Source organism: Hylobates moloch, unplaced genomic scaffold (genome assembly GCF_009828535.3).
Source record: "Hylobates moloch isolate HMO894 unplaced genomic scaffold, HMol_V3 SCAFFOLD_16, whole genome shotgun sequence".
Classification (NCBI taxonomy): Eukaryota; Metazoa; Chordata; class Mammalia; order Primates; family Hylobatidae; genus Hylobates; species Hylobates moloch.
Window position 1 is genome coordinate 33,786,896 of NW_026652291.1, and position 25,749 is coordinate 33,812,644.

The 25,749-nt window shown below is 38.3% G+C and overlaps 1 protein-coding gene across 11 annotated transcripts in view; it reads right to left on the reverse strand.

The window, feature by feature from the left end:
* The window catches only part of SIPA1L1 (signal induced proliferation associated 1 like 1), a 425,147-nt gene that overhangs the window by 162,537 nt on the left and 236,861 nt on the right, over positions 1-25,749 (reverse strand). The window contains exon 6 of one of the 11 annotated variants that reach the window (XM_032180032.2): positions 24,467-24,512. The exons of the other annotated variants lie outside the window; for them this stretch is intronic. The gene's annotated coding sequence lies outside the window, so the exon portion shown is untranslated. The remainder of the gene's footprint in view (positions 1-24,466; positions 24,513-25,749) is intronic. 11 annotated transcript variants of the gene reach the window in all.

The window sequence follows — 25,749 nt, forward strand, 5'->3', positions numbered from 1 at the left end:
AGCAAACTTATGTTGACAATGATTAGCAACTCTCTTAAATATCAGCAAACCTGCCTAAGTACCAATATAGTAAAAAGCAACAGAATTAAACAGAAGAGCAATACGAATTCACAGCATGTCACCTCCATCTGTTGAAAGAGCAGGCTATATAAAAATTTTCCTTATTACATGTTTAATTTTACAGCTCTAGATACTATCTAAGTCTATGGTAGATCCATGTAGCTAGAATACTAATTCCATCTAGAGTGCCCATAGTTTAGTTCAATGAGTTCAATTCAACTAGTTGGAAGTCTTTTCATCACTCAAGATCTCTCACAACCTAACCCACCATTCTTCCAGAAGAAATGCCTCCTCCTCTCTTCTAAATCACCCCCTATGTTTCTGTAGTGTCTTCCGAGCATGGACCATACATCCACCATGTATGAGCTTTCAAGGAAAGCTCCAGGTGTAGTGGGGAGACACAGACAAGTAAGAAGATGACGGGGGATGCATGGGTCATGCCTCCTTCCTATACACTTTCCATTTTGATTGTAAGCTCTTTAATAACAGGAACTATCTCCTGCTGGACTAGTTGTACCACAGTAGGTCAGCCATTTAGAATATCAAGTCCCTGAGAATGCTGAAAGCAGAACCTCTTATGGGATCTCCTGATTGCTAAAAAGCCCTTGTCATTCTGGCTCTGTGAAGCATCTGCACTCCTGAACCCATCCTCCATCCTGAACCTCTCTTTTCTGGACCTCTGTGATAACCACGTGCTTCTTCATTTTCTCTTGCCTCTTTCTGCCCACTACTCAGTCTTTAGTTGGGGTCCATTGAAAAGTTAGTGATCGCAGGGTGGTGTGTACGGTTTATCTCTCTTGCCACTTTTCATATTTCTGGAAAGGGGTATAAAGGATATTTCTATCAAGATGCATGTGAGCACTGAGTGTATTAGGATGAGACAGAAGCTTGGGTCCACTGGAGTAATAATATCACTGTGGAAAGCAGAGTGTTGATTGGGCTGGATCACATTTGTCTGTGCAGCTGAACAAAGGCAGAATAATTAAGTTACTGGCTGGAAATCTGCATGGCAACCAGTACTCTGTCTGGTGATACTGTAGATGCCTGCAGCTTTAAATATCATCTCTATGCTGTTACCTCCAAATCTCTGGTCATGATCTTCTCCACTAAACTCCAGATAAAATAGAGGTAGGTGCTCATTTGATATCTTCTTTATTTATCTATTTTACAATGAAATAACCAACAAGCAGATAATGAAAAAAATTTTTTTTTCAAGAAATAATTAAGCAGTAGGGAAGGGAGCAGAGTAATTCAAGGAATAGAATGAAAGAAACAACATCGTGCCAAGGGCATAAAGAGCAGTGCAGTTTAAAGGTTACAAGAAGAAGATGTGGGAAGGGGGTGGGGTTGGGGGAACACTACAGTTCCTGTTGTGAAAGAATTACAGTGCAATATGGTAGGGTCACCAGAAAGATGTAGCATTCCTCATAAAATACTTCCACATTCCAAAATAAGATCTTCTCAGATTCTTTAACTGGTATAGCCTAAAATACAATGCCAGCTCTCAATGTTTCAGGGCAGGAGAAGGAACTGTGCTGATGAATAACTATTCAAATGCCCCAATAATCCAGAGATATACACTACAGAAGTATTTATGAAAATTTCCAGGCCCAGCACAGTGGCTTGTGCCTGTAATCCCAGCACTTTAGAAGGCCAAGGCAGGAGGATGGCTTGAGCTCAAGAATTTGAGACCAGCCCAGGTAACATGGTAATACCCAGACTCTTAAACAAACAAACAAACAAAAAATAGAAATAGTTTTTGAACTTGTGTACACAGACTTAGAATGTCTGTAAATATTCTTACTTCAGAATGTAACAGAACACTATTTAAAAACAGAAATATAACTTCACAGTACTTGAATATTAGATGAGCTAAGATAATCAAATAAGGCAAACTATTTTCTTTATATCCCTTCTTGGCTTTCCTGAATTCCACTCACATTACATAAAAGTCGCATCTCAGACAGAAGGGAAGGTTCAGTCTTTCAAGTTAGCCTGAAACTCATCTTAACGCAATGTCATGGATAATTTAAGATCTATGAATCAGCGTAAAACTTTTTAGAATGGAATTTCTACCCCCTTTCCTTTCTGTATTCTCCCTTCAACAAAAAGCAGGAAGAGTTGGGAAAAACAGTTGATAAATCTAGTTCCTGCTCTCCTAATGTTCACTCTCTGAAAGAGACAACACTGATGGAAACAAAGTCGAGTCAAAAAAACTTTTGGTAAAATTAACAAAGTGAATACAAAAGTTATAGATACAAAACATGTGACATGATAAAGCTGTACTTGAATTTAGAGATAAGAAAGCAACTTAAAATGTGCCTGTTTGGATAGAGGAAGGCTCAAAAGTGAAAATCACATTTCCCTCCCACTTGCCCGCCTCACTAAAAACGTTCAGTGAAGAAGGTTACGCTTCTAAGGTTTTGTTAAGCTTGAATATAGTTTGTATAGCTGAAGGTGAAGGAAAGAATACAAAAGTTTGGCAGAAAGCTTGAGGGCAGAAGAATGATAGAATAAAGAATGCTGGAACAAGTTACATGGTGGAATATTAATTATTATTATTATTATTATTTGAGACAGGGTCTTGCTCTGTCACCCAGGCTGGTGTTCAGTTGTATGATCACGGCTCACTGCAGCCTTGAACTCCCAGGCTCAAGTGATCCTCCCACCTAGGCCTCTTGAGTAGCTAGGACTACAAGCATGCCTCACCATGCTTGGTTAATTTTTAAAATTTTTTGTAGAAATAGGGTATTGCTATGTTGTCCAGGCTGATTTTTAACTCCTGGGTTCAAGGGATCCTACCAAAGTGCTGAGATTACAGGAGTAAGCCAGGGCACTCAACTCATGGTGGAATAATTGGTAAGCAGTAAATTGATTCAACAGGTGGCAAAATAAAGGAGAACAGAAGTACATGTCAATGTTTATCTCTTGCATTTAAATATGACTAATCTCATGCAATAAGCACATAATAAAATACCAAAGACCTAAGCTGGAACAGCTTAAAGTAGGAAGGGCAAAAGGAGTAAAAGGTAGTAAGTAGAAAGGTAAAAGTGAAACAGAAATATTAGAGGAAAATAGTGTTTGAGGTGTGATAAGTTATAATAACACTTTAAAGGAAAACAAGCCAAAAGCTCACTAACTCACTGGGGGCACTGAGAGTTTCCATGCCTGCCATCAGGATAGCAAGAGACCAGTTGAGACCGAAGAAGTAAATGAGTGTTTTTATCATAATAATTGTATGATAAAATACAACTATCATACATTTAAAATACATTAAAAAAACTTATTCACCCAATACTGTAAATTGAACAACTGATTATCAAATCAAATCTGGTATTAAACAACTTATTACCAAATATATCTGGGGAAAGAGGAATGTCAGAAATAGATGCCCTGGGACAACCAGTAAATATCCAGCACACGGGGTAAGTGCTTGTCCATTTTCCCAAACTATGCTCAAATTCAAGTAACCCACAAAAAAGCATTCTATAATTAAATAAGGCAGTAATACACTGTATATCACCTTGCTTAGGACATCTCGATATATGTTGGTCTATTAAAGCCTCCAAGAAATCTGCAGCCACAGTGGCTCACGCCTGTAATCCCAACACTTTGGGAGGCTAAGGTGGGAGGGTTTCTTAAGCCCAGGAGTTCGAGACCAGCCTGGGTAACATAGTGAGTTCTCATTATTTTTATTAAAAAGCAGAAAACACCACCACCACTAATTTTATTAAACTAAGAAATTTCTTAACGGATTTGACCATGGACTCACTTAAAAAAAAAAAAATCAAACATTTTATATCATGCATCCTATTGAACATAACTGGGGACAAACAGGCCCATATTTCAGAAGAATACAGGATAAAAAAGAAACTGAAAATACATTACGAATTTTGATATGTTATAGATAGGCAGGCAGGCAGGCAGGCAGATTAAAAGGGCAAAGTAAGTTCATCAAAGGATTGACAATGTTTGTCTTTTGATTATGAGTAATTTCTGTTTTTTTATTTGTGTATATTTTTTATTTTCTGAAATGAACACGCGTCACCTTCATAATCAGAAACAAAACTTATGAGAAAAAAGCCATCTTTCTGTTGCTAAAAATATAAAATATGATCTGGGAATGCAGTATGATGACCACACGTTTAAATACTAATTCTAAGATACTATACTTTGTTAAACCTCCAACCATTCAAATCACCAAAAAAGTAACAATCCAACAGATGTCAGGTCCTTCCTGTAAGACGTTCTTGTGCTAAATCCCCTAATTAAAATGAAATCAAAGAAGACTGTATAGAGAGTATGAAAGATTATAAGATTAGCAGTATTTGTAGGATTTGAATAATTATTTCACATAGATGATTAACACAATTGCTTGTATTTCCTCATTTACAGATGCTTTCCTTATATTTAATATTGACATAAAAGTTCCCTTGTGCCCAGCAGCCTTCACCTCGTCCCCTCCCAAGACTATAGTGACCTAGGAAAATTAGATGAGGGTACCTACACAGAGCACAGGTTGCCATCATTAGTTCCCCTTTCCTGGGAAGTATCTACTTTCCTATGTATATTCTGCCCTTTTCACAGTCCTCCTTCTGCAGGATTGAGGCTAAATCTGAAGAATGTCTCTATGTGGACTCACACCAACACCCTGGAGAGCTTTACTAAAGTGCTACGTGGTACCAATGGCTCAAGGAATCGCATACTGGGGAAGAAGAACCTGGTAGTACTGATTTTCTTCTTTGAGGGCAGAAGAGAAAGCGATGAAGTCAGATTTACATTAGATAAGCCATGAAAATTGCCTTTGATCCACATATAATGAACTCTGTAAAAAACACAGCAGAGAATCTGCATCTCTAAGACAAATTTTCAGGCTGCTAACACTGGCGATTTGAGACAGTCACTGTCAGTGACACAGGGGGCCATCTCTACCCTCAAGTCTCTATTATCTAACTGGAAAAAGAAGACAAGCATGTAGGAAACGGGAGGGGGCTCAGTAGGAAAGAACACCACAAATGGCCTTATTAAGGATAGCGCAGTTTTCTTATTTGAATATTTATGTTCCAAAAAGAATTTAAGACACTGCACTTGAAAAAACACGTTTAAATTTAGCTTAGGAAAAAAGTAGAAAGGAGCATAAGAACAATGGGTGAACATAATATCCAAACTATTATTAATCATGATTGATATCAACAGTAAGCACATTTCCCTTAGCAGATTTTGAAATACCACCCAAGAACCTAGAATGTAAAAGAAAAAAATTAAAATAACTCCACATTGCCTTAGCATGTCCTTAAATACAGACTGCAGATGGTTCCTGTGTCTGTCTGACTGTACCGTTATCTCTGAGCATAACCTCTCTCCCTCAAGGGATCTAAGACAGCAGGACTCTGTCACCCATTTCATTTTCTCACACATGCTCATTCCTTTCCTTCAGTCCTCACCAGCACCCCAGGAGTACCGCTGACCCTTGAACAACACAGGTTTGAACAGGGACGGCCACTTCTCTGTAGATTTTTTTTCAATAAATACACTAAAAAATATTTTGGAGAATTGTGACAATTTGAAAAAACTACATAGTCTAGACATACAGAAAAAAATCGATAGAAAGTTAGGAATGTCATGAGTGCAGAAAATACATGTAAGATATTAGTCTATTTTATCATTTACTACCATAGAAAATACATAAATCTACTTAAGGAGCTAAAATGTATCACAACTTACGCACAGAAAGATCATAAACGGTGCGGTCTGCAGCTGAGAGAAATGTAAACAAATGTAAAGATGTAATATTCAATCATAACTGCATACAATTAATTGTAATACATACTGTACTCTTAAAATAATTTCACAGCCATATCTTGCTGCTATTGTGGTGAGCTCAAGTATTACAATTCTCTGATTAAAAACTAATCCTCTCCAGGTGAGCAGTTCCTCTCTCTGACAAACTTCATGCTAAAAGTGCTCCCAAGAAGCAAAGTCAGGATTTTATAAGGAAGAGTTGGATTGTTTGATCTGTACCATGGACTGAAGTCTGCAGCTGCAGTTGCCTGCCACGTCAGACAGATGAAGTAAATTTACAGTACTGACAAATACAGTAAAGTACTGCAAATGTAACTTCCTGATGATTTTCTTAACAACATTTTCTCTTCATTAGTTTACATACTGTAAGAACACACTATATAATACATGTAACATACAAACTATGTGTTCATTCACTGTTCATGTTATCAGTAAGGCTCCTGGTCAACAGTAGGCTATCAGTCAAGTTCTGGGGGAATCAAAAGTTATACTCAAATATTCAACTGCATGCAGGGTGGGAGTTTTGGTGCTACAATCGCTGCATTATTCAAGGGTTAACTGTATCTCCATTTTATGAATGAAGAAAGAGCATAGAGAAGTAAAGGATTGGTCAGGCCAGGTGCATCGGCTCAAAACTGTAATCCCAGCACTTTGGGAGGCTGAGGAGGGAGGATCGCTTGAGCTCAGGAGTTTGAGACCAGCATGGACAACAAAGCAAGACCTTGTCTCTACTAAAAAATAAAAAAAAGTCCAGGAGCAGTGGCTCATGCCTGTAATCTCAGCACTTTGGGAGGCCAAGGTGGGCAGATCATGAGGTCAGGAGTTCAAGATCAGCCTGGACCACATGGTGAAACCCCGTCTCTACTAAAACTACAAAAATTAGCCAGGCATGATAGCATGTGCCTGTAATCCGAGCTACTTGGGAGGCTGAGGTAGGAGAACTGGCTGAATCCGGGAGGCAGAGGCTGCAGTGAGGCAAGATTGCACCAGTGCACTTCCAGCCTGGGTGCCAGAGCAAGCTCCATCTCAGAAAAATAAAAAATAAAAAAAATTAGCCAGGCGTGGTGGTGTGTGCCTGTGGTCCCAGCTATTCAGGAGGCTGAGGTGGGAGGGCTGCTTGAGCTCAGGGGGTTGAGGCTGGAATTAGCTGCCATCGGACCACTGCACTCCAGCCTGGGTGACAGAGCAAGACTGTTTCAAAAAAAAAAAAAGACATGCCCAACAAGTCATAAAGTTAAGCAAATTGTGTATAACACAAAGTGCAACTGGGCGGAATAGCTCACACCTGTAATCCCAGCACTTTGGGAGGCCAAGGCGGGCGGATCACCTGAGATCAGGAGTTCAAGACCAGCCTGGCCAACATGGTGAAACCCCCCCTCTACCAAAAGAATACAAAAATTAGCTGGGTGTGGTGTTATGTGCCTGTAATCCCAGCTACTTGGGAGGTTGAGGCAGGAGAATCATTTAAACACGGGAGGCAGAAGTTGCAGTGAGCCGAGATCGCACCGCTGTACTCCAGCCTGGGCGACAGAGTGAGATTTGTCTCCAAAAAAAAAAAATGTGCTCACTATATAGTGGGCTCTCTCTCAATACTGGGCTAGTGGTTACAAATTTTATGGCAGAAAAACTACTTTGAAAATATATTATAAAAGAAAAAAAGGCTCCCTTATAGCCTGTGTACCACTTCTGCAGTCCAACCCAGGCATGAATTTCTACATCCTGTGGAAATGGATACAGTGAGAGAAAAAGTATTTATTGATAATTAACTTTAACTTTTTAAAAATGCTATGGTAGTCATGTCACTTTGAGAACCTTCAGTGGCTCCTCAACTGCCATGCCATTATTTTCTTTTTCTTCTTTTTTGCTCTGTCACCCAGGCTGGAGTGCAAGGGCACGATCTCGGCTCACTGCAACCTCCGCCTCCAGGGTTCAAGCGATTCTCCTGCCTCAGCCACCCGAGTGGCTGGGACTACAGGCGCTCACCACCACACCTGGCTAATTTTTATATTTTTAGTAGAGACAGGGTTTCACCATGTTGGCCGGGCTGGTCTCAATCTCCTGACCTCGTGATCCACCTGCCTTAGCCTCCCAAAGTCTGGGATTACAGGCATGAGCCACTGCACCTGGCCCATGCCATTATTTTCTGATTTAGGCCTGGATTTTAGGCCTGGAATTCAAGAGTAACTGGCACCTGCCCACAAACTGCTTCCTTCTTATATTAACAGAAGGAAACAGGCTTGCCCTAGACAAACCACCTGTGCCCTCTTCATAAAGCTCTACCAAGTGACTCAGCCTGCATGAAGAATTCAATATTGACAATTTAAAACTGTAAATTGTAAAGAATACCTTGTCCAAGCCCATCATTTTCCACCTGTAGTAGCCAGAAACTGTAAGTCCACCTAGGATTAAATAGCAAGGGGCAAGTCCAGGTTTACATCCAGATTTCCTCATTCCCCAACTCTTACCCTGCCTGTTGCACCATGCTGTCCTTTCACAGCATGCTTGTTCAATAATCTGTTTCCATCCATTGTAACCAGTTATGTATGCATCAGGCACTGCTCATTATCTCACTAACTCGCTAAAGCAATCTTTAAAGAGCTATTATCTACTGCAGTTTGTACATGAAGACCTAGCAGCTTAGACGAGACTGGGTCACTGCTCAAGAGTCTGATCCCTAAGCCATGTTCCTTGTACCAGGGCACTCTCCTTTCTAAAAATGCTTCCCTTTCTGCTACTTACTGAAATTTCAAGATTCAGTCTACCTGTGGTTCAGCCTTCTCTCCCCAGTGAGACTTTCAGGCTCTTGAGGAAAAGATCTGTCCAATCCTTATCCTGAAAGCACCTAAGCTTAGTACCCTTGAAATGCAATCACTAGAAATACAAGTTACGTGCTTTCAGCTAAAATAGAATGGAAATTAACTGATAAATTATCAGAACTTCTATTGTAATCTAAAATGTAATCATGGTTATTTCACACGTATCTGTATTGAAGGAGAAATGCCAAAAACAAGTCCACATTAGCAAAATTTAATACAGGTTTCAGCTTCATCTTTCTCTCTTAAAGAGCCTTCACAACAGTAATGAATGAAAAATAGTGGGTTTGACCTTCCCCCCCAATCCACTCATCAAAGGAGCATGAAAAACAAGCATAAAAAGAAGCAAATCTCTTAAAAGATTAACAAGAAGTGACACAGAACTGGATAAGACACTGTCACAATGAAGTAACTAAAAGATAAACTAATCCACAAGAGAATCAACTATTTAAAATCCTAGCAAATAAACACATTTTCACAGGACAATGGAAGGCAGTGTGGTTAATACAGCATTAAAGGGAGAGACAATTGAAACCAGAAATTTAAAACAATTACCATCAAATTAATGATGGTCAAAATAATTTTTATCTTTCACCCTCAAATAATTTTTCTCCCCACACAAGTCTCTCCTTTGCCCTTTTCCAAAGTCATTTTTGAACCCGGTTATATGCTTACTGAAAATTTTAATAACTGAAATAGTACAGAAAAAGTGAAAAGTATACATCTTCTTCAACATGTCCCAATCCCAAGCCCAATGATAGTCACTCCTCATAGTACACATATTCTTCCAGGCACTGTGTGTGGGCTGGGGGCACAGTCAGTAAGACACTGAATGATAACGGCAGAGGAGAGAAAGGATCCAGCGCAAGGGACAGTCAGTTCCGCAGCAACTTAAGTATTTACAGAGCCAGAAAAAGAAAGGCAAAGGGGTGGATGATTAAGAGCCAAAGAATCCGCTTATGCTCAGAAGCAGCAAAGGACCTCCTCCCATTCAAAGCTGACGTAAAAACGCTGGATGAAATGCTTCATACTGGAAACATTTTGAATCCTTTATTTATATCATGGTTCCGAAAATAGAAGCCCTATACAAATAATTCTGGCAATTTGTCAACAGAAATGAAAGCAGGAGCAAACAAAGTGTCTTTCTTTAATGCATAACACATCCTTCCAGTTTTTTTTTTAAAAACTATGGACACATGTTTTTAAACACACAAATATACATACATTTTATGCCTAACTTTCAAATAAAATTATTTTTAATCTAATCCCCTAAATTTAAAAATCTCTGATTTCTAAGTGAGATTTTCCTCACAAATGTATTAACTTGATCATTTAAACTCTTATTAACTAGAAAAAAATCAAAATGCAAACCAATAAAGTGTTCAAAGATAAAACCTTGTGGCAGGAAGTCTTTTTTTTTTTTTTTTTTTTTTTTTGCCAAACTTTTCATTTTTGTGATGAAGTAAAATAAATCCTCTAACTAGAATAGTAAGTTTGATCTTAAAACATAGTCTTGTGTGTCTGCAATAATGCTTATTTTAAAAACTGATCACTTTGCCTATTCAAGACTGTTTATAAGGTGCATATGAGCACAAGAGTCTTAGCCTCTTTCACTTAAATCCTCAAGGAGATAGCCTCTCTGTTTTTGCAATGTCAGAATTTCCTAAGTGCAAGATAAATCTCCCTAATTAACAGCCCAATCTCTCCACACTCTTCCCACCATGCTCCCTGAACCCTGAGCTCCAGTCAAAGGGAAAGGAAACCAGTTAAAATTTCTTGAATGCACCGGGTTCTCACGAGACTTCAGGTGAAGCCAAGTGGTAACTTCTGCTGGAACACAACTCCATACAATTATCTTCCTTCCTCCTCCTGTTTTCTTATCCACTCTTTACTCCTCTAACTCTTACTGCTCCTTCAAGATTGCATTGGGGTATGTTCTCTTTCAGGAAGTTGTCCGCCTCTTCCACTCCCACCCCTACCCCCCCTTATTCTTTTTACAGCATCCCTTGGGATTACTACAGGAAATTTATGGTGGTTAAAAATCAAGATTTTTGTTGTAGAAATCAAAATTTCTACTTTAAATAAATTATGATTTCACTATGTGTTATTACCTTCTAACACCAGATCTGCTGCCAAGAAAAAGTGAGGAACTGTCTTTTTGAAACTTTCTGGCATCACTGCAGTTAAAACAAGTTTTAAAGAAAGAATATGTTGAACTAAGAAAAATTCTTTGACAGAACACAAGCACAAGAAAAGGCTCATCTACTGTTCTGAGTATAATAAGCATCAAAGGCATACAAATCAAAACAACACTATCCCCATTAGGAAAAAGTATTGGAATGCCAGTAACCACTGTTAACAGTGACAAAGTTAAAACAGACATGTCGCTAGAGATAATGGACATTGTTTCCTTTTTAGGGGGAGAAAAAAACCATTGGCAGGTAAGCCAGAAAATATTCATGTTGTTGAGCTCTGCAATCTCTCTTTCGGCATTTGGAAATGCATAGTTGTTGAAAGCAGGAGGGATTTTCCTCTGCCCAGCTCTCAGGCATCTTTCCCCCTTCAGCAGGTCCCAGGAGCTCTGCTGGTTTGCCCTCCCTTGTGTAGCTGTAGACATCCACTCTTTCTCTTGAGGTCCCAAACTTTCTCCACATCCTTGGTTCCCAAAAGACAATCAAATAGGACACACTGTGAATGCTCAGTTTTCTGATGTGCCACCCACTGAAATGTAAGTGCTTCAGGCCAGGAACTGCATCTTATTTGATTTTAGGATACTTAGTCCTTAGTAGAGGCTTAATCATAAATGTCAACCACATTTGAATAGGAAAATAGGTGGTACAATAAACACTGAGAAGTGATTTTACAATCTATAATAATTGTCCAAAGATACTTACTGCAATGCTATTTTATTTTATTTATTTATTTATTTTTATTATTTTTTTTTTTTTTTGAGACAGAGTCTCGCTCTGTCGCCCAGGCTGGAGTGCAGTGGCACAATCTCGGCTCACTGCAAGCTCCGCCTCCCAGGTTCATGCCATTCTCCTGCCTCAACCTCTCCGAGTAGCTGGGACTACAGGCGCCTGCCACCACACCCGGCTAATTTTTTGTATTTTTAGTAGAGACGGGGTTTCACCGGGGTCTCGATCTCCTGACCTCGTGATCCGCCCGCCTCGGCCTCCCAAAGTGCTGGGATTACAAGCGTGAGCCACCGCGCCCGGCCGCTATTTTATTTTTAATTCGGTTGTTTTTATCAAAGTAATACACATAGTAGTTAAAGGCAAATAGTACCACAGGCATATAAAGTGGGGGAAACCTATACTGCTTGACTCCATCTTCTTCAGTCCCAGGAACAGCCACAGCCACTTTCAATACATAGCACTGTTTCCTTCACTATTTCCTTATTCCTAAATAACCGGCTCATATTGCTACTTTTTAATTTGTCAATCTTATATAGTAAATGTTGAAGTCCTGTTGTGGAAGATGAGAAATTAGCATGCTTCCATTAAGTGTCTCTCCCATTTCCTTACCCCATTCTATGTACCTATTTATGTATTTATGTTCACATGTGTGTATATTAGTTATATCACATAGCTATATATATTAGGGTTTATGTTACTATGGCTATATTTGCTCAGTTGCTTACTTTACTTTTCCTGAACTTAGTAACTGTTTCATTTATTTTCATTTGCTTTATTTCTATATACCTACACTTAATTTTTCCTACATACAACATGAGAAGCAAAAAAATCTTGTTATTGTTTCCACACAGTCAAAAACAACAGGTTTCTATCAATTCCATTTCTCTTCCCTGAAGACCTCTCTCCTAGGGCTCTTCTCATGCCCCCATCTAGCTGCTGATCTCTAGGTCTCCTGAAGAGGTAATTCCCGGGAACGTCCCACCAACCACCACCCTGACAGTTCCTTCCTTTCTCTCCTGGATGGATCCCAGGTCTCCCAGATTTCATTTCTTCTTTTCTTAGTTCACTCCCTCACCTGGATGGACCATTACCTTCTTCATTTAGTAACTGCCTAAGAAGGGGTGGGTGGGTGGTAAAAGCTTTGAGTCTTAGCATGCCTAGCTTTAAACTGACTGACTGTTGGCTGGGCATACAACGACAGGTAGTAAAACATTTGCCATTAGAATTTTCAAGGTTGCTATGGTCCGAATATTTGTACCCTCCAAAACTCATGTTGAAACTTAATCCCCAGTGTGGCAGAATTGAGAGGAGGGGCCTTTAAGAGGTGATGAATTATGAGAGCTGTCCTCGTGAATGCTTAATCCAGACACAGATTAATGGGTTAATGGATTAATGGGCTATCATGGGAGTAGAACTAGTAGCTTTATAAGAAGAGGAAGAGAGACCTGAGCTAGCACATTAGGAGGCTCAGCCCCTCAGCATGTGATGCCCTCCATCGCCTTCTCAGGATGCTGCAGAGTACCCACCAGCAGCAGCTGGACCTTGGACATGTCAGCCTCCATCTGTGTGAAATAAATTCCTTTTAAAAATAAACTATCCAGGCCAGGCGCGGTGGCTCATGCCTGTAATCCCAGCACTTTGGGAGGGTGAAGCGAGCAGATCATGAGGTCAGGAGATTGAGACCATCCTGGCTAACACGGTGAAACCCCATCTCTACTAAAAATACAAAAAAAAAAAAAAAACACGAGCCAGGCATGGTGACGGGCGCCTGTAGTCCCAGCTACTCCGGAGGCTGAGGCAGAAGAATGGTGTGAACCCGGGTGGCGGAGCTTGTAGTGAGCCAAGATTGTGCCACTGCACTCCAGCCTGGGTGACAGAGCAAGACTCCATCTCAAAAAATTAAATAATAAATAAATAAATAAATAAATAAAACTATCCAGTTTCAGGTATTCTGTTGTAAGCAACAGAAAATGGACTAAGAAAAAGGTATTATTTCATTAACTTTTAGCTTTTACTGTTGGAACTGAGCAGCCCAAAATATTCTGATTCCAGTTTTTTTTTAATGTTATATGCTCTTTTCTGGATTTTTTTTAGGATCATCTGTTTAATACTGGAGTAGTCTTTGTGTTGTTCTTTTTATGGTCCTTGTACTGGATACTCAGTGGACCTTCTCAACTTTCAGTTGAGTAAAATTTTATTTTATTACTCTTTGATTAATTCCTTTTCCTTCCCATTCTTCTTTCATTCTGTAAATGTTCTATTCATTGGACACTGGGCCTCCTGAACACTTTCTTATTTTTTTCTCCTACACCCTCCATTTCTTTATCTTTCTCTCTTAGGTATTTGAGAGACTTTTTAAAACGTCATTTTCCAACCAGACTATTTAATCTTTCACATTGATTCTTGGGCTCAATTTTGAAGAAATTTTGTGTTCTCTGTTTCTTCCATTTAAAAAAATCATTCTGGCCAGGTGCGGTGGCCCATGCCTATAATCCCAGCACTTTGGAAGGCCAAGACAGCTGGGTCACCTGAGGTCAGGACTTCGAGACCAGCCTGGCCAACAGGGTGAAACCCCCGCCTCTACTAAAATACAAAAATTGGCTGGGTGTGGTGGTGCGCACCTGTAATCTCGGGATTACAGGCGCAGGCACCCGCGCACTTGGGATTACAGGTGGCTGAGACAGGGAGATTTGCTTGAACCCAGGAGGCAGAGGTTACAGTGAGCCGAGATGGTGCCACTGCACTCCAGCCTGGGTGATAGAGCAAGACTCCATCTCAAAAAAAAAAATTAAAAATCATTCTATTCTTGTTTCATGAATGCAGTATTTTCTCTCATCCTTCTAATAAACTAATTTTTTATGTTTCCATTTCATCTTTAGTATCTTATATTCCCCAAATTTACTTTTCTTCTGTTTTCTTTTCATCACTGTCTTTCACATGCTAAGTTTTGCTAATATGTCTGCTATGACTGGTTATCCTTTTTTATTTAAAATTGAGGCATTAAAATAGCAGACTGGGCCAAGAACAGTGGCTCGCACCTGTAATCCCAGCTCTTTGAGAGGCCGAGGTGGCTCAATCTCTTGAGCTCAGGAGTTCAAGACCAGCCTAGGCAACATGGCAGAACTCTATCACTACAAAACTTTAGCCAAGTGTAGTGGCGTGCACCTGTGGTCCCAGCTACCTGAGAGGCTGAGGTGTGAGGACTGCTTTAGGCTGGGAGGTGGAGGTTGCAGTGAACCGAGATCATGCCACTATACTCCAACTTGTGTGACAGAGTGAGACCTCATCTCCAAAATAAATAAATAAATAAAGATAAATGGATTTTAAGAAAGAAAAAAATAGGAGACTGATGCTCTGTGTGGGGCAGGGCTTGTTGACTACTAAGTAGACTTCATGAAAGGGACTAAGTAGAGATCTAGTTGGTTTACCTGGGGAAACTGGATAGAGGGGAAAACACTATGACTTCCTAACATCTGCTTATCCTCTAAACTTTGTATCTACATTCAGGGAATCACCTCTCCTTTCCTTATACAAAATCTGCCTTCCATAGTAGAAGCTAAAAATGCCACAATGTTACTTAATGCAGCAGTTCTTACAGACAGGGTGCAGACACACAATCAGCCCCTCAGCCAATGAGACATGCATGTCCTAGACTCTGAATCAACAGTAGTGTCTAAAGAAAGCAGGAAAGAGGCGAATCCATTTACATGGAAGGTGGTGGCAGAAACAGTGCCAATGGTGCACACTGGCACCCTCAGGCAAGTACTGACAGTGGCAATGTCAAGCCAGACATCCGGTGTTCATGGGCAACACCACATCAGCGTACTTGTGGGAACGAGTGTCATCTTGGCTACCTGGCCTCCCTTGTTTTTCCTATTTTTCAAACCCAGTCCTACAGCCTTTCCAGTGATTCTACAAGCCACTAAATATTATTACCATAAATCCCATTCCTTCTTAAATCAGACAGAGGGTTTCCCCTTCTATACTGGGGGACCCACAAATGCCATATTTGTAGTTCATTTCTAGGATACATTTCAGTGTCTCTGAAGAAGAATGGTTCCATTTCCCATCTGACTGCCAGCACCCTGGGAACAAATCTCAGCAAAAAAGGTTTCAAATAATTCCTATTTCCAGAGCCTCTATAATTACACTATGGTTAGGGAAAGGACCCCAAGTATCTACTTGAAACTAATTCCACCCCTTAGTGCAATCCTCCCAGCTACTTGGGACCCTCCAATCCTGGGGTTGCAGAGAGTCAACATTTTTTGGAATCCCTCAGTAAAGCCATTCAAGCCACTCTTTTCACGTCACTAAATTAGTTAAATTAAAATTCATGCCCCTCTCTCTGGTGACAAAAATGGTGGTGATCATTCAAATCTGCTCCTATGTCTTTCCCCCTTACCTGTCTTCGTATTTTTTTTTTATATTCCTTGAGTAACACTGGCATAGGGCTTGAGGAGGGAAAGTAAATAACTGCACATGTTCAATCCAACATATTTAACTGGAAACTGCTACACGATAAAACTGAAAACTATTGATTATAAAATATTTGACTCATGCAAAAATATACCAGCCACCCAGATTTAATAACTATTAATCTGTCAAGTTTGCTGCACATCAAAAAGGAAAGAAACATTATGAATATAGCTAAAATATCAACTTCCCATCTCATGCTTCTCCTGGCCTCTCCAGAGGAACTTTCTTCCTAAAGACAGTATGCATTCTTCCCACACACATTTTGTTAAACTTTTACAAAATGGAAATGGATCCATAATAGTACTGTGTGTTTATGAAATTTATATAGATGGTATCATTTGGAATATATCCTTTTGCAACTTTCTTTTTTCACACAAAATTATTATCAGGATTTGGCTGCTCTGTCTGTGGAGTAGCCATTCCTCTTTCATTCCTTTACTTGCTTAAAAAACTTGCTCTCACTTTACGGATTCACCTCGAATTCTTTCTTGCACAATATCCAAGAACCCTCTCTTGGGGTCTGGATTGGGACCCCTTTCCAGTAACATCTTCCTAGCGAACCAAGGAGGAACTATGCTAAGGACACCTCTGACCCAAAGGAAACAGTGCAACACCAACTGGTCAACTGTGGATATCAGCTTTTGTCAGAACTCAGACTTGCGAATGGCCCTCACCATATTGATGCTTTCTGACTGAGCTCCTCTCTTCCCTGCATACAAGACACTCTAACAGTTTGGCAAGAATATCATCACCCCTATTCGGCCTGAAGAAGTTACAAAAGATGGATTTTTGTTCCTCTACAACCCTTAGGATTAAGGGTTCCCTTGTAAAAGGGAGGAGAGAAATACGTCAGAGGTGTTCAAACCAGAGCGACTCCATCTTGTATAGAGGCTGGGTAAAATGAGACTGACACCTATGGGCTGCATTCCCAGAAGGTTAGGCATTCTAAGTCACAAGATGAGATGGGAGGTCAGCACAAGATACAAGTCTTTAAGACCTTGCTGATAAAACAGGTTGTGATAAAGAAGCCAGCCAAAACCCACCAAAACCAAGTTGGCAATCAAAGTGACCTCTGGTTGTCTTCACTGCTCATTATATGCCAATTACAATACATTAGCATGCTAAAAGACATTCCCACCAGCACTATGGCAGTTTACAAATGCCATGGCAACAACTGGAAGTTGTCTTATATGGTCTAAAAAGGGGAGGAACCCTCAGTTCTGGAAATTGTCCACCTCATTCCCAGAAAACTCACGAATAATCTGCCCCTTGTTTAGTATATAATCAAGAAATAACTATAAGTATGCGCCACTGAGCAGCCCATGCTGCTGCTCTGCCTACGGAGTAGCCATTCTTTTATTCCTTTACTTTCTACATAAACTTTCCCTCACTTAAAAAAAAAAATTATTATCAAGATTTCTCCATGTTGCTACAAAAAGTTATAGATCCTTTATAAAAGGCTTCTGTTTTTCCATTTTTTGCATACACCAGAATTTGTTGACTGATGTCTAGATTTCCAATTTTTTGCTATTAAAAACAATAATAGAAGGAATCTTCCTTTCACATCTTCTTTAGAAACATGCAAAAGTCTCTCTAGAGAGCTCTAGATGGGAACTGCTGAAAGTTTAAGTTGGAGCATCTTTCAGCATCCTTAGAGAAAGTCAAACTTCACTCCAAAGTTGTAACAATTTTACAACTCACAATAATGTGGGGGGGGGGCCCTGCTAGCTGCCACAGCTTTGCTTTTAAATTATGACTAATATAAGGATATAAAGTGTTATCCTGTTGCTTTCATTAGGCTTTCCCTGATAATTAGAGAATTTTAATTTGTTTACTGATCTTACCCGCTTATGTTCTGTCCATTTTTCTAATAGGTCTTTTTCTTCATTGTTACTGATAAGGTAGAATTCCTTTATATACTACGGATATTAACCCTTCATTAGACATATATGTCTGACTTTATTCTCAGAGTCTGTACCTTGTGTTGACTTTTGTTTAAAGTATATTTTTTATACATCTGTATTTGAAAATTTTAACATGGTAAGATTTATAATTGGGTGTTTTGCTCTAAAGGCCTTCCAATCACCAATATCATACAGATGTCTTCTCATATTTTCTTCTAAAAGTTTAGAAATGTTCCTTTAAAACAGGATTAAATGGCTTTAATTCATCTAGAATTTACAGGAATATATTTTTATCATACTGTCCCACCACTACTTGTTAAATAGCCATCAATACTTTTGAATTACTGACTTGTATACAATGTCAAAAACAAGTTCCCGTGCATGTGGAGGTCTCTTTTTGTGGTCTCTCTTCTGTTTTGATGGTGCATTTCTCTCTCCGTGTGCCAATGCCACACCAATTCAAATGCCACACCAATTCAAACGCCACAGCATTATAATACATCCTGCTAACCCCATTAATTCTACTTCCTCGGCTAATTTTAGAATCACTCTGTCAAGTTTCATGCCAAACACTCTTGGTTTTGCTGCTTTGTTTTTGAACTGCACAAATTTATAAATTAGTTTAAGGAACTTTAAATTATTTTTAATATTGAGACTTCCCACTCAGTAACATATACAGCTCCTATTTATTTAGATCTGCTTTAATAACTTTTAATTCATAAGGCCATTGCATATGTTCTGCTAGGTTATTATAAAGTAAATTATAATATTTTATTTTGTGACTAAGATCATTCATGTAATCATATTTTCTAATATACCGTTACTGATGTACTACAAAACTATTGGGTTTTTTGTTTATTTACTTCATATCCAGTAATCTTACTGAAGTCTTATTAGAGTTAATATTTTGATGATTCTCTTTAATTTCCCTAGTTAGACACTCATATCATTTTCAAAATGACAATGTTTTTCTTTTGTTGTCTTATTGAGTTGGCTAGTAGTTAACATGGCCTAAATTTAAGATATAATGTTAAATTTAAAAATAAATATATTACATTCTACTCTGTGAACATATATTTATATATGCAAAAGCACAAGGACTTCAGAGGAATATGGAAAAATAAAAAGTTAATTTTGGAAGGATTTTTCTTTCTATAAATATTTGCTATAAAGGAGTTTTCCAAAAACTGTAATTACTTTGGAAGTAATATACAGGAAATTACGTACACCCCATAATTTTTATTAAAAGTAATGAGAGATCAGTAAGAAAGTTATAAAAACATGGCCAGAATATTTAAAGGAGGAGTAAATCTTACCATATGTGGATATTTATTTATGCAATGATGCAGGATTTCACAACCCAAATGACTATTGCATATAATCCACCACCTTCACTAAAGCACATGGCAAGGAGTTTGATACAGATTATATTATTATATTTCTTACTGCATGACTTTAGTATGGAAAAGAGATTATACTTTCAAAATTATTATTGAAATGCAATTAATTTTTGCTTGATTACAAAATTCATGAAAGGTGGAACCTTCGGTAAAATCTCTAGGCAGGCCTACCAACCCCCTTCCCAAAACCAAATTCAGGATCTCTGCAATTAAGAGCACATAAGGAAAATAACTTCAAAAAAGTCTCCTGTAAGACAAGGTCTCCAAAGCCTAGCAAATTACTAAGAAGAAAACCAACAAAAACAACACTTGACCCAACTGAAAAGGTTGTGTTATATAAGACAGACAAAAATTGATCAACAGGATGAAGGGAAAATTGTTGGAGAGATCATGTGAATGGAAGACATTAGGATAAACATTAAAAACAAGACACTAGGATAAAAATGAGAATTTCCAAATACAAACTCCAAAAGAAGAAAATATTAACAAATAGAAAAGAGCCAATGTTCTTCAGAAGAGGATACACTTTTCTTTTCCACATTCTCACCAACAACTTAAAATTTTGGTCAATCTGATCATGTGAAACCAAGTACTCCTTATAGGAACAGAAACAGAAGGCATGGTTCAGAGGATGAAGGGAAAAGACCAAAAACATACCTTTAAGTGAGGAATTAAAGTACGGAAAAGTAACGATAAGAACCTGCGAAAGTAACTACTACTTACTTTACTATCAAGTGGACAGCTACACTAAGCGGAGAAAGAGCTAAAGAAGAGGAAAGAAAATGCCAAGGATGGCTGGGCGTGGTGGCTCACTCCTCCAATCCCAGCACTTTGGGAGACCAAGGCAGGCGGATCACAAGGTCAGGAGTTCGAGACCAGCCTGGCTAACATGGTGAAATCCTGTCTCTACTAAAAATACCAAAAAAATTAGCCAGGCGTGGTGGCACATGCCTGTAATCCCAGCTACTCGGGAGGCTGAGGCAGGAGAATTGCCTCAACCCCTGGGAGACAGAGGTTGCAGTGAGCCAAGATCGCGCCACTGCACTCCAGCCTGGGCGACAGAGTGAGACTCTGTCTCAGGGAAAAAAAAAAAAAAGAAAATGCCAAGGATAAGAAGTCAGGACATCAAGGAAGAGGAAGAAGACTGCACATTTTTCTAAATGGAGTACCTGCTGAAACAAAGGCAGACCTCCATGTATGTTAAAAAAAAAAGAAGAAGAAGAAGAAAAAAGTCACAGAAATAAATTCATTTATGTACCTTATACCCAAGAAAAGTATAGACAGTATAACTTTAAGTTATAAAAGGAAATAGTATTAAGAAGGAAAATGAGGCTGGATATTGCAGCTAAGGCTTGTAATCTAAGCACACTGGGAGGCTGAGGCATGAGGATCGACTGAGCCCAGGAGTTCAAGACTAATCTAGAAAACACAGCAAGACTCCATCTCAAAAAAACAAATTTAAAAATTGGCCAGGCATGCTGGTGCATGCCTGTAGTCCCTGCTACTTGGGAATTTGAGGTAAGAGGATCCCTTGAGACAGAAGGTGGAGGCTGCAGTGAGCTGTGTTCGTGCCACTGCACTACAGCCTGAGTAACAGAGTGAGACTCCAGTTTTTAAAAAATAAAAAAGGAAAATGAGAAAAAAACATAACTAATATCTATTGAGCACTTTCTGTATGCCACTTTCTGTATGACTGTGGAAAGCACATTGCAGTATAAGAAGAAAATGCCTGGAAATATACACATAGTGCAGTAAGAATACACAGGACGACTGCCTAAGATTGCTGGAAAGTTACGAAAACTTTCACAAAGAAAACAGTGGAGCTGAAACTCTGAGGTAAAATAGGACAAACCTAGGAGACAGAAGTTCAGTAAAGAAGACAGTGTGTGCTATAGCAGAAAGGAATGAATCGAAATCCACTGCATTGTGAGGTAGTACAGAATAATAATAGGATTGAGAACAGAAGCAATGAGATAAATAGGTCATGAGAAGTGGCTTAGTTCAGATGTTACACTCAAAATCATTTGAAGATATAAAAGGAAATGTCATGTCCAATAAATCAAAAGGCACCGACTGTAATTCTTACGGAGTCATAGTTTTAAAAAACACCTTAGTAATGTAAGTGCAAAAACAAAAGCAAATTACTTTAACTTATTAAAAGAACCTCGTTTGTATTAAGAAAGAAAATACAAAATCCAAGATGTACAAACCAAAAGAAGACAGAAAAAATTTTAAAGAAGATATTTAACAAAATCGTATTAAAAAAAAAAACAAAACCGAGGAGGTACTATTATTGTCAAGTTTAAAAGGAAAACATCAAGCTAGATGCTATGATAAAAGAAGCATTTGTACTAAAACATGACATTTTATGTCAAGTAGTAATAAATAAAATCAAGACAAAAACTGAGATATAAAAAGAGAAATCAACTGTAACGAATCACAATAATTAGACAAATATTTATTGTATGTCTACTCTACGCCAGGTATTATTCTTAGTACCTAGACTACAGCGCTGGTCAAACTGACAAAAGTCCCTGCCTGCCTTCCATGGAGTTACAGTCTAGGGAAACAGGCAGACAACAAATAAATAACAACATTTTTTGACATGCTACAAAGTGCTATGAACAATAACAAAGCAAGAAAGGGGGCCACGCCTGTAATCCCAGCACTTTGGGAAGCTGAAGCGGGCAGATCACTTGAGATCAGGAGCTCAAGACCAGCCTCACCAACATAGTAAAACCCCACCTCTACTAAAAATACAAAAAATTAGCTGGGTGTGGTGGCAGGCGCCTGTAATCCCAGTTACTTGGGAAGCTGAGGCAGGAGAATTGCTTGAACCCAGGAGGCGGAAGTTGCAGTGAGCTGAGATTTTAATTTCCTGATTAAATTAAGAAGTCACACATTATGTGTTCCATATACATAGAAAAAAATACAAATAACAAAACATGAAATAAAAACTAGCAGGTTATCCAACGAATCCTGGGTTAAATAGGATTCCAATCTTAACACGCAAGATAATGAAAAAGCTATTCTATTAATTGAGCATTTATTACGTGCTGAACACTTTAATAACAACTTTGGATACACTATTGATGTACACAAATGAAGTTTTAAGCAGTATTAGTAAATCTGTTAATAATCCTTATAACTAAAACATGAAAAAAGTATAAAAATCATTTAACAGACACAAAGTAAGCATTTAATAATAAAATTCTACATGAAGTTTGTTATGGGTTCTATTTTTGATAAACACACTTAAACAACAAAAAATGATTATTATTATAAAGACTGGGTAATTTACTATGTCCTAAAATGAAATGATACAAATATTAGGGAAAAATAAACAAAAGTATCATTTTTTTCTGATGTCATAGATATGATACCTGTTATACTGACCATAGTATCCCCAAGAGTCTAATGCACTACCAGGCACATAGATTGAGACAATATAGTATATATATTATGAATAAAATATATAATTACTTACATAAAAAGTTTACACAAATTGTTCAGAAAAAATATTAATAGATCTTTGTGAGGGGACATCTATGGCTAACAAATATTCTACACCAAGAATGTATCATTTTACAATGTGAAAAAATATACTATGTTACTTAAGAAAGTAACAGACTAATCAAGAACAGGAGAATGCCATTTACAAGAGGAAAAAAAATAAGTGGGAAATATTTAGCCTGGGCTGGGCACGGTGGCTGATGCCAGTAATCCCAGCACTTTGGGAGGCTGAGGCAGGCAGATCACCCGAGGTCAGGAATTCGAGACCAGCCTGGCCAACATGGTGAAACTCTGTCTCTACTAAAAATACAAAATTAGCCAGGCGTGGTGGCACATGCCTGTAATCCCAGCTACTTGGGAGGCTGAGGCAGGAGAATGGCTTGAACCCAGGAGGAGGAGATTGCAGTGAGCCGAGACCATGCCATTGCACTCCAGCCTGGGCAACAAGAGTGAATGAAACTCCATCTTAAAAAGAAAGAAAATATTTAGCCTTACTACCATAAAAGAAATTCAAAGTAATTCTTCACTTGTTAATTAACAAAGAAATTTTTAATTGCCAATAATCAATGCTGGGGAAATTGACAGAAAAACTTTTATTTTTATATCTTGCTGGTGGGCACTGCGAATTAATGCTACTGGATTGTACGATGCTATTGGATTGCGATCAGCTAAATGCTTCAAAAGACATTAAAATACGAAGAATCTAAAGAAAGTAATATACAACATTAAAAATAACCTACATAAAGATGCTATTATAGCACTGCTAATGGCAGCACAAAACGGAACTAAATGTATAACTGGGAAATGATTAGTACATTGTGACACCAAAGCAATTTTTAAAATAGTATACTACATGGGAAAAATTTTATGATATGTTAAGCCTAAAAAGTGGAATACAAATGTATATATATGATGATCATTGCCCATGTTTTTTGAAAATGAATCTTCAAGCCATTTTAATTACAAATAAAAATTAATCTTCTAGAGAGCTACTAAAAAGAACTCATTTTAGAAAGCATAAATTCATTAAATAGCTTTCAAATTTCAATTTTAGAGTGTTATGACTCAATTCCCATTTCATCATATACTTAATATTAAGGAAGTCTCTAAAACACAGTATTTGCTATCCTAATATCTAAATCATCCCCTACAATGATGGGATATGTATGGCTACAGAAGAATATCTGAAGAACCTGAAAAAAAAATCCCTAATTTATTCCAGAAGACCAAGAATCAAGAAGTCAAAATGCACAGGGCTTCCAAGTTTATCTAATATATACTGTCCTCACTCCAGCAGGTACGAAGACACAGTCCATTAACTAACCCATACTGTTCTCCCAATTCTTTACTAACAACAGATTCTCAAGTTGTTCAGGTGGGTGTGGGACACCCTGGTGTGTCCTAGAAGACACATCAGGAATTTTCTAAATTTTCTAATGGACTCTTTTGCCCTGTGGCCATGGACCGGTTTAGGGGTAACTAGTCAGGAATAGATTAGTCCTAAATCAGGACTAATGAAAAGTAAACAGAGGTCTGCAGCACTCTTTAGCTTTCCTGATAAAAAGGAACCTAGTCTTTACCTGCTACCTTCTTACTCCACCTTCTTCCTCCTGGAGTACATGGTACCTAGAAGAGCAACAGGCATCTTATCACTCATAAGACTAGCATGAGGAAAGATACCAACAGAATCAAGGAAAAAGCTCCAGGGTCCCTTGTGGCATCACCGAACATGTGTAACAGCCCTGGACTGTTGATTTCTGGGGCTACTTTGTATGTGGGAGAATTAATTTCCTTTTGCTTACACTACTAGAGAGGTTTTCTAATGCTTGCAGATGACTGCATTCCTGATACAAGTAAATCTGAATAGGTAAATATGAATTTTATTCACACTTACAATTTAATTTTTACCAAAAGTAGACAATATTTTGATCAAAGATAAAGTTTAAACAGAAGTTTGCAAGTAGAATGAAGAAACGAATGAACACATTAATGGTAGGCAGATTATAGTAGGGTCTTTAAGATGCATCTTTAAATTCAGTTACAATAATCAGAGTCCACTAAAAAATATACAAATATCTTACACATGGAGCACAAATTTAGTGTGTTAATGAAAAAGTCTCACTCCCCCAGCCTATTTTTCAATGATTATTCAAGGACAAGTTTTCCATATCAAGTCCAGTTCAGTAACATGAAATGAAACTTTATACGAAAAAAAAAGTTTATATAATTCTACTTTGAATGGGAATAAACTTATTTTTTCAATAGTTTAGAAAACATGCTTTTGGAAATTTTAAGAATTACATTTTAATTTGGTAGAAAAAAATGCAGAAAAGTTTTTATTCTGTTCACAACCATAGATCAGGTTAAAAGCATACTCATGATAAATCAGGAACTAAGTCAAAATATTTTGGCTTTAAAAACAATTGTTCTTTTTATTACTCTATACTTATTTAGCAGGCAAAGAAAATGTTACAGTATTTCACATAACATCTCTATGAGACCCTTACCGCCACAAATGATAAAATCATGAATGCTTGACAATATTTTACAACAATCCTGGCATAAAATTTTTCTGGGAAAGTCCAATGCCACTGGGCAGGGGAAAATCTATAAAAAGTACATACTATTAAGAAAAGTTGGAAAAACTTCCTTTTGATGCCTTTCTCTACAAAAAGTAAAGCTGAAGCTGGGCACAGTGGCTGAAGACTATAATCTCAGCACTTCGGGAGGCCGAGGCGGGCAGATCACCTGAGCTCAGGAGTTCGAGACCAGCCTGGCCAACATGGCGAAACCATGTCTCTACTAAAAATACAAAAATTAGCTGGGTCTGGTGGCGCATGCCTGTAATCCCAGGTACTCGGGA